Raw genomic sequence first — 8,834 nt, 5'->3', positions numbered from 1 at the left:
ATTTACAGCAATACATAGGGTCTAATAAAGGTTTATTTCTTCTTGAAGAACAAATTTAAAGATTTTTTTTTAAAGCTTTTATATATAAAAAGAAAACTAGACCTGCATTTTTGGCCCAGGCTGATTTCCAACGCTCTGTGCTTTGCCAAGCCCCCGCCACTAGGGTTGTTTCCTCCAGGCAGCAGCAAAGGACGTATGTGCTCAGGCTTGCAGGCCAACAGCTCTCCTGCATCACCCAACCTAGCTCAGGAGGGGCTAAGTTTGAAGCTGACTGTGGTCCCCAGCGGGACAGGGACAAAGGTTGCAATAGGGAGGCAAGGAGATCCAACCAGTCCATTCTAAAGGAGATCAGCCCTGGGATTTCTTTGGAGGGAATGATGCTAAAGCTGCAACTCCAGTACTTTGGCCACCTCATGTGAAGAGTTGACTCATTGGAAAAGACTCTGATGCTGGGAGGGATTGGGGGCAGGAGAAGAAGGGGACGACAGAGGATGAGATGGCTGGATGGCATCACTGACTTGATGGACGTGAGTCTGAGTGAACTCCGGGAGTTGGTAATGGACAGGGAGGCCTGGCGTGCTGTGATTCATGGGGCCGCAAAGAATCGGACACGACTGAGCAACTGAAATGAACTGAACTGAACTGAACTGAAGGAAGCCAGACACCATTTTTCATTTTTGCCACTTTCTTGTCTGTGCCTAGATGTTGAGGTTGGGGGATCAAAGAACTGGGTGGAGCACAGAAGTAAGAGAAGGGAATGGAGAAGCAGGGAGGAGCTACCCAAGCCCCTCCCTTTATTCTCTTTTGTAATTCTCTCAAACTGGCAGCCCTTAGACACCAGGTCAGGACATGATTTGAGCTACTTAGAAGAAGGGATGGGCAGTGGTGCTAAGAATAAAACCCAGCTACCCCTTCAAACCATGAGTGATTCAGGTTACAGAACAGGACATCCACTCAGACACCATCCCTCCCTGGCCCTGCCACACCCTTGCCCCATGTACTCATCTAACTCTTTAGTAGCCCTATTAGCTGTAGCATAATGGAGACAATATTTTGAAAATATTAAACTATTTAGTTTTGCCCCTTAAGTGGGTTTCTCTCACCATCCATTAAATAAATGTGTTCCGTTGTTTCAAAGGAAGAGTGGATAGGTAAGAGTGTCTACATCAGTGGACACTGGCCCCTGATGTAGCTAAGCTTGGGGCACCCAAATCAATTAGCTACAGAGGAGAGTAAATGTAGGAGATGATAAAGAGAAAGCCAGTAACAGATTGGATATTAGTACCATCCCCTTGATGGTCAAGGAAAAAATCCCATCCAGACCTTTCTGGATTCAAAGTAGAAGAGTTAATATATCTTCTAGATCTTCACTGCCTGATATTAGCCACCAGGGGCATGTAGCAATTTAAATTTAAATTAATTAAAATTAGATAAAGTTAGAATTTACAGCTCTTCAGTCACTATTATGGACAGAATTCTGTCGCCTCCCCCAAATCCATACATTTAAGTCCTAACCCTTAAAATCTGAGAATGTAACTACACGAGATCTTTAAAGAGGCAACTAAGTTAAAATGCAGGCATTAGGGTGAGTCTCAATTCAATCTAATTGGTGTCCTTATAAGAAGAGGAAATTAATATACACAGAGATATACAAGGGATGCGTGTGCACAAAGACCATAAGGACACAGAGCAAAAGGGCAACTGCTGGAAAGCCAGTGAGCGAGGCCTTGGAATGAAATCAACCCTACCAACACGTTGATCTCAGATTTACAGCATTCAGAACTGAGAGAAAATAAATTTCTGTTGTGTAAACCACTCTGTCTCTGGTATTTTGCTTTGGAAGCCCTAGATAACTAATACAGTCACACTAGCCATATCTCAACAGCTACATGAAACTAGCAAGAAGTTCTACAATAGCACCATTCTAGAGCTAATGGCCGCCAAAATCAAGCGAAAATAAAACTTCTCATGGCCCACCACTCCATCTCATTCATGATAACTCTTGTGATTTATTAGCAGTCTTGGTGTCTCTTCTTTTTGCTTCTCACATTCAGTTAGAGCTCAAATAACCAAGCAGAGAACCAGGGAATGTGTAGCTCCTTCCTCCTGCCCTTGACAGATATATTGTTCACTCCATATGTAACAAGAGCCCTGTATCTCTACTTGAGTGTCACAGTGGTAGTATCCAGCATCACACACATATACATACTTTAAGTCTAAGAAGAACTAATAATCCCCACCCTCAACAGATACACACACACACACAGTTGTAACTGTACTTACTTCTCTAAACCACAGGAAGCATGTGCACCAGAAGCTCCTGGTGTCTTCCCTGTACCCCTCAGGCCACCCCAGAGATGGTCAGCAGAAAGTTCTCATACACATATCTTCCTGCTCTCTCTCTAGCCAAGGTGGTGGGTTCAGGACAGAAAAGAGACCTGAAGTGCTAAGAAACGGGTGCTCAGGAGTGACCTTCAACTAACAAGAGACAGTAGTTATGGATAAAGAATGTTCTTGTCCCTCAAATGTCTCTTTATGAAGGATGGTCTACATAGCCTCTAATGACCCCTGACAGGACAAAGCTCCAGTTCCCCACAGCACTGACCTACTTTTCCACATCCCTCAATGGCTGCCTTTCCTGCCTCCAGTCCCCTCCAGCACAGCCGAGACCATTTTTCAGATGAACTACTTGCATTAAATCCTTGCCCTGAGGTCTACTTGGGGGATAACCCCAACTAAGACACCAGGAAAGACTTGGCAGCCTTTCCCACAATCTTGACAAACACAAAGGACAGGAACGTTAATTCACACACATATTTTAAATGTTTTTTGACAGCTTTAGACCTGAAGATCTAAAGGAAGTCTTGGTTACCACAGGCACCACTGGGTCCTTCTACTCAAGAAAGAAAAAAAAAATCTAGATTTGCTTCTATAATACAATCTACAGGCTGCTTTGACCAAGGGTCTCACCTGGCCCTCATTAGGATAACCAGAGAAATAGAAATAGGGGATCTCTAGAGACTAAACTGGACAGATCAATATCAATACACAGAAGACTAATTCTTCTGCAGGCTTGACATAGAAGTCTGCCATGGAACAGACTGCTATCTTTTTGACTCTCCACAACAAAATGTTGAAAGCCTTGATGACCATTGAAAGGACCCTCTTCCAGTGATAAATGCAGAGAAAAGAAGGTTCAGCAGGAAAAGGAGAATAAGAGGTACCTTTGCTGGCTCTGTAACAAATAGTTCCATTCATGATTTTGCTACAGCTCCAATTATATTACAACAAAAATGACTCTACTATTAATTGTGTAATATCCTGCTCTTACCACCACCCCCCCCGCAAACAAAAAGTGTGAGTCTCGGTGGACAGTTTATTTACATCACATAAATATCCAGTGTATGACACAGGAGAAAGACAACAGTTCCTTTTAAGAAATTTGAACCTGGAAGTTAAGGAGAGTGGGCAAGTACCCAAAGACATCCAAATGCCATACAGTTTCCTCCTCTTTCTGAAAGCTGGCATCCGGTTCCCAACTGCACTCTTCCCAAGAGGCCCACTCCATGCACAAAGCCTCATTCATGCTAATAAGTCTCTTTATTGGTTCAACAAAACAGAAAGAACTTGAAAGCTTGATCTTAATATTTTCAGCCATATATTTTTTTTTGAAACAGAGAAAGCAACCATCAGGTAGTAGGGAGCTCAGGGACAAATCTCCATGGCCACCATTTTTATTTCATGACAGCAGAATAAGCAAAGGAATTCTGAGAAACATGACACAAGGCTGTGAGGTCTACACAAGGCTCAATGGAGGCCCTGGACTCTCTCCATAGGTGTCGCTGTGGCCCTGTCCAGGGCTTAGTGGAATGTTGCCTATCTTTGAGAGAAAGGCAGCTAGGGAAGAAGAGTGAATACTTGAAAATTAATGATGTCAGTCTGTCTTCATATATCAAGCTAATTTGAAAGGGCTTTAATTTTCTTAAAGGATAAAAAAAGGTTTCTTTGCTAGATTAAACTTGCAATTGTCATTCATATATTGTTTATAAGGTAGTCATCTCTTTGCTCTGTATTTTTTTGTTTTTGATTTTGTATACTAGTTAGCAGTGAAGACTTGTCTGCGTGTATCAGAAGGAATAAAGAGAGAAACGTCCTTAACTGTCAGTTTTAATAAGAGGAGTCAACATGCCTCTATTCAGGTTAAATATTGTCCTGTCACATTTCAATAGAGTCAACAGATTTTTTTTAAAGAAAAGTCAAAAGCACTGTGTATGCAAAAAACCCTCCCTGTCATAGAATGTCAAAGCCCTTCTTTATCTGGGGGAGGGGCGTGGAGGTAGGACAGAAAAATCTTTTGTAAAATGTGAAAAATTACCACTCATAATTGGCGCTGACATAAAAAAGGGTTTTTTTTTTGTTAGAAAAACAAAGAAAATCTCTAATTTAATAATCACCTGCAAAGTGTTATTGTGATGGGAACAAAAAACACAATCAAAGTCATCTTTTTAAAGTAACTATAGTGTTTTTAAGCAATCACTGCACTTTACAGCAGCTCATACACATAAACCAATGATGTTCAAGAGTGGAAAAAAAGCTACTCCAAACTCCTCAAGGAAAGTTTTTGAATAACCAGTGACAGGCTACAATAAGGAAATGTAAATGTTCAAAATAAAGCCAAGCAAGATTGTTTTAACCTGAAACCTGTTCTTGTAAGCAGGAATCATTTAGGCTTAAGTTGCAAGAGAAAACCCGTTCCTCACAGGAGGCCTACCAGGGTTAAAGGTACCCCTTTTGGACGGATGCGCTAGGCAGAGCCGGCACTATGTTATGCCTGTGTCCGTGTGTGTTCAGTCGTGTCCGACTCTTTGGGACCCCAAGGACTATAGCCCGACAGGCTCGTCTGTCCGTGGAATTTTTCAGGCAAGACTATTGGAGTGGGTTAGGAGAGGATAACAACTAGTAAAATAAGCTAGCAGAATAAAGCCATTTCTCTGTTTCAAATGCCTGCTGATTTGTTAAAAATGTGAGCCCTAGCTGGAGTTTTCAGGATTTGATATATTTTTTTTATTTCCTGCAGAAACTATAATTTTAGAAATTATTCTAACTCTGAACAAATATTTCCATTTAATAATAAGCATCTCTACCAATTAGGTCAGGGTAAAACACTGTGTGCAGCCTTCTAGACTAAGTAATATTCAGAATAATCTCAAGTTTGATAGTATCAAACCAAATGGGTTCCACTCTCCTAAAGATGACTAAGAAGACTAACACAATTTCAACACTAACTTATCGTTTCACTACAACCTAGTTTTCCTTAGAACAGTCTCTTTACCAACCAAGGAAGATTCGAGTTGAGAACATCTATAGGGTTGGCCAAACTGTTCATTCAAGTTTTCCATACAATGTAATGGAAAAACCAGAACAAACTTCTTGGTCAACCAAATACATCAAGTTCTCTAGCTTAGCAATAAAATAAGCACATAGACAAACAAATTTTGCCTTCAGGTTAGGTGACCACATATTCTGATTTGCCCAGGACAATCCCAGTTTGCTGCTGTTACCCATTTGTTTTAGAATTTGTTTTAGATTTTTGTCTTATTAATGAAGTATCATTAGTCAAAACTGCATTAAAAAAAAATCCAAGGTGGTTCTAGTAGAACTGTACTTTGTACTTCCAACTTCTGCCATATTTTTTTTTTTTAACTTGCAGATGAAATGCACGTGCAATAATAGAATTCTCACACTAGCTCATGGCTACATCTGAAAGATGACCACTCCTAGTCCATCTCTCTCTCCCAGACCCTTCCCAGGGGCAATTCATTTCTCTTTTTCAAGGACAACTTGCAGGGTACTCATTGATAAAATAAACACTTAGGAAGATCTAACCCCTCTGATTTATGGTGGTGAGAGAAGTATCTGTCACTACTGTCTTTGCTGGATTCTGACATGCCATAGTCCATGACTGTAAGATGTACAAAGGCAGTGAAATCAGCAGGAAAACTGGAAAATTATAGCAGTCCTGTTATGGATCCTATAAGAGTAGCCTGTGTGCTTTGACTATTGAGTTTCCTCCTTCAGTGTATGGTGAGAACATATAACTACATATTTATTTGTTTAAGTATTTGAAAATACTTTTCTATTCTTCTGGAGAAGGAAATGGCAATCCACTCCAGTACTATTGCCTGGAAAATCCCATAGACAGAAGACCCTGGTAGGCTACAGTCTATGGGGTCGCAAAGAGTCCGACATGACTGAGCGACTTCACTTTCACTTTTCTCTTTTTCAATAAACTCTTAAGCCAGCAGTAAGTTAAAAACCACAAAAGATACTTATTTAAAGACAACCTAAAGTTTGAATTTCTGCTTCTTAAAAAAGCTCATGAGAGCTTATAACTTTCACAATGTATGTGTTAACATTTACCATCCACCATGCAGGGATCATAGTGGTATCACTGATCACAAGTAAAGCAAAAAACAAAACTGCTAATGAAGTACTGTATTCTTTTTTTTTTTAAATTTTATTTTATTTTTAAACTTTACAATATTGTATTAGTTTTATTCTACTTACAACATGAGGGGTTATTCAAAGAACACTATTCCAAATAATGATGATAAAGTCTGTAAAGCTATAGAAAGTGCAGTTGCATACCACTCTATCAACCATGGCTTTTCATTTATATCAAATGACTCATTTTTAATTTCACTCATATGAAATTTTAGTTGAAATAGTTGTTAATTTACATTTCATATACTCAAAATACAGTAATTGAAGTACAAAGACTTTTTGACTAAACTGATGCAAAATTAACTTTAAAAAAAAACTTTACCATGACTATGATTTTTCTTTCTTTGCTGTTCATCATTATTGTCAGTTGGGTTTTAGATTTGAAATTTTGAAGAACTACCTTAAAAATCAACCTATTTGGCCTCTTTCCTGGCTGGAACCATGCAGGCTGAAGAAGAGAAGAAAGAGGCGTCTGCTGTGCCAGAAACAGCAGAAGGATTTCACAGAGCACCTGAGATCAAGCATCTGAGCAGAAGTTTGCCCCAAAGATGCTTCAAAAGGCAAGGAGGAAGCTTATCCATGAAAAAGCTAAGCATTATCACAAGGAATATAGGCAGATATACAGAACTGAGAATTCAGGATGGCAAGAAAAGTCAGCAACTTCTATGTGTCTGGAGAACCCAAATTGGCATTTGTCATCAGGATCAGAGCTATCAGTGGTCTGATCCCAAAGGTCTGAAAAGGTTGCGGCTTCTCTGCCTCTGTCAGATTTTCAGTGGCACCTTTTTGAAGTTCAATAAGGCTTCAATTAACATGCTGAGAACTGTGGAGCTACACATTGCATTCAGATTCAGATTCAGATCAGTCACTCAGTCATGTCCAACTCTTTGCGACCCCATGAATCGCAGCACGCGAGGCCTCCCTGTCCATCACCAACTCCCGGAGTTCACTGAGACTCACGTCTATTGGGTCAGTGATGCCATCCAGCCATCTCATCCTCTGTCGTCCCCTTCTCCTCCTGCCCCCAATCCCTCCCAGCATCAGAGTCTTTTCCAATGAGTCAACTCTTAACATGAGGTGGCCAAAGTACTGGAGTTTCAGCTTTAACATCATTCCTTCCAAAGAAATCCCAGGGCTGATCTCCTTCAGAATGGACTGGTTGGATCTCCTTGCAGTCCAAGGGACTCTCAAGAGTCTTCTCCAACACCACAGTTCAAAAGCATCAGTTCTTCGGTGCTCAGCCTTCTTCACAGTCCAACTCTCACATGCATACATGATCACAGGAAAAACCATAGCCTTGACTAGACGGACCTTTGTTGGCAAAGGGATGTCTCTGCTTTTGAATATGCTATCTAGGTTGGTCATAACTTTCCTTCCAAGGAGTAAGCGTCTTTTAATTTCATGGCTGCAGTCACCATCTGTAGTGATTCTGGAGCCCAGAAAAATAAAGTCTGACACTGTTTCCACAGTTTCCCCATCTATTTCCCATGAAGTGATGGGACTGGATGCCATGATCTTCGTTTTCTGAATGTTGAGTTTTAAGCCAACTTTTTCACTCTCCACTTTCACTTTCATCAAGAGGCTTTTGAGTTCCTCTTCACTTTCTGCCATAAGGGTGGTGTTATCTGCATATCTGAGGTTATTGATATTTCTCCCGGCAATCTTGATTCCAGCTTGTACCTGAAGTCAGTAAATGAACTGGTCTACAAGCATGGTTATGGCAAAATCAACAAGAAGTGAACTGCCCTGACAGATAACACGTTGACTGTTTGATCTCAGTAAATATGGCATCCTCTGCACAGAGGATCAGATTCATGAGATCTAAACTGCTGGAAAATGTTTCAAAGAAGCAAACAACTTCCTGTGGCTTTTCACATTATCTTCTCCACAAGGTGGAGTGAAGAGAAAGATCACTCATTTTGTAAAAGATGGAGATGTTGGCAACAGGGAAGATCAGATCAACAGCCTTATTAGAAGGAAGAACTGAAGTATCTACCATGATTATTTTTATAACCTGGTCAGTTCATAAACAGTGACTGCTTTCAAATTGAAAAAAAAACAAAAAAAACCTATTTGCTTTACAATGGTATTAATTTTGTAAATAAATGAGTTCTCTAGATTTTGATTACATTTTGTTCAAAATCACTTAGAAAATTTTAATCAAGTAGAGAACAAATGAATACTTAAAAAAACCAACTGTAGTATGAAGAATTCAGTGAATTACAATTACTGGAAATAAAATTTACATGTAAGAACACATTAAATTTATCCCCCCAATAAGCAAGAAGGAAGTTTAAACATATTAAATGATGAGAGCACAAATAATGTGA

General features: G+C 40.0%; 1 pseudogene; it reads left to right on the top strand.

The window, feature by feature from the left end:
- Positions 1–4,386: 4,386 nt before the first annotated feature.
- LOC132342765 (60S ribosomal protein L7-like) lies at positions 4,387–8,491 on the top strand (annotated as a pseudogene).
- Positions 8,492–8,834: the final 343 nt, after the last annotated feature.

This window comes from Bos taurus, chromosome 18, assembly GCF_002263795.3.
Source record: "Bos taurus isolate L1 Dominette 01449 registration number 42190680 breed Hereford chromosome 18, ARS-UCD2.0, whole genome shotgun sequence".
In the NCBI taxonomy this organism is placed as follows: domain Eukaryota; kingdom Metazoa; phylum Chordata; class Mammalia; order Artiodactyla; family Bovidae; genus Bos; species Bos taurus.
This window is presented reverse-complemented; position numbering and strand designations above follow the sequence as displayed.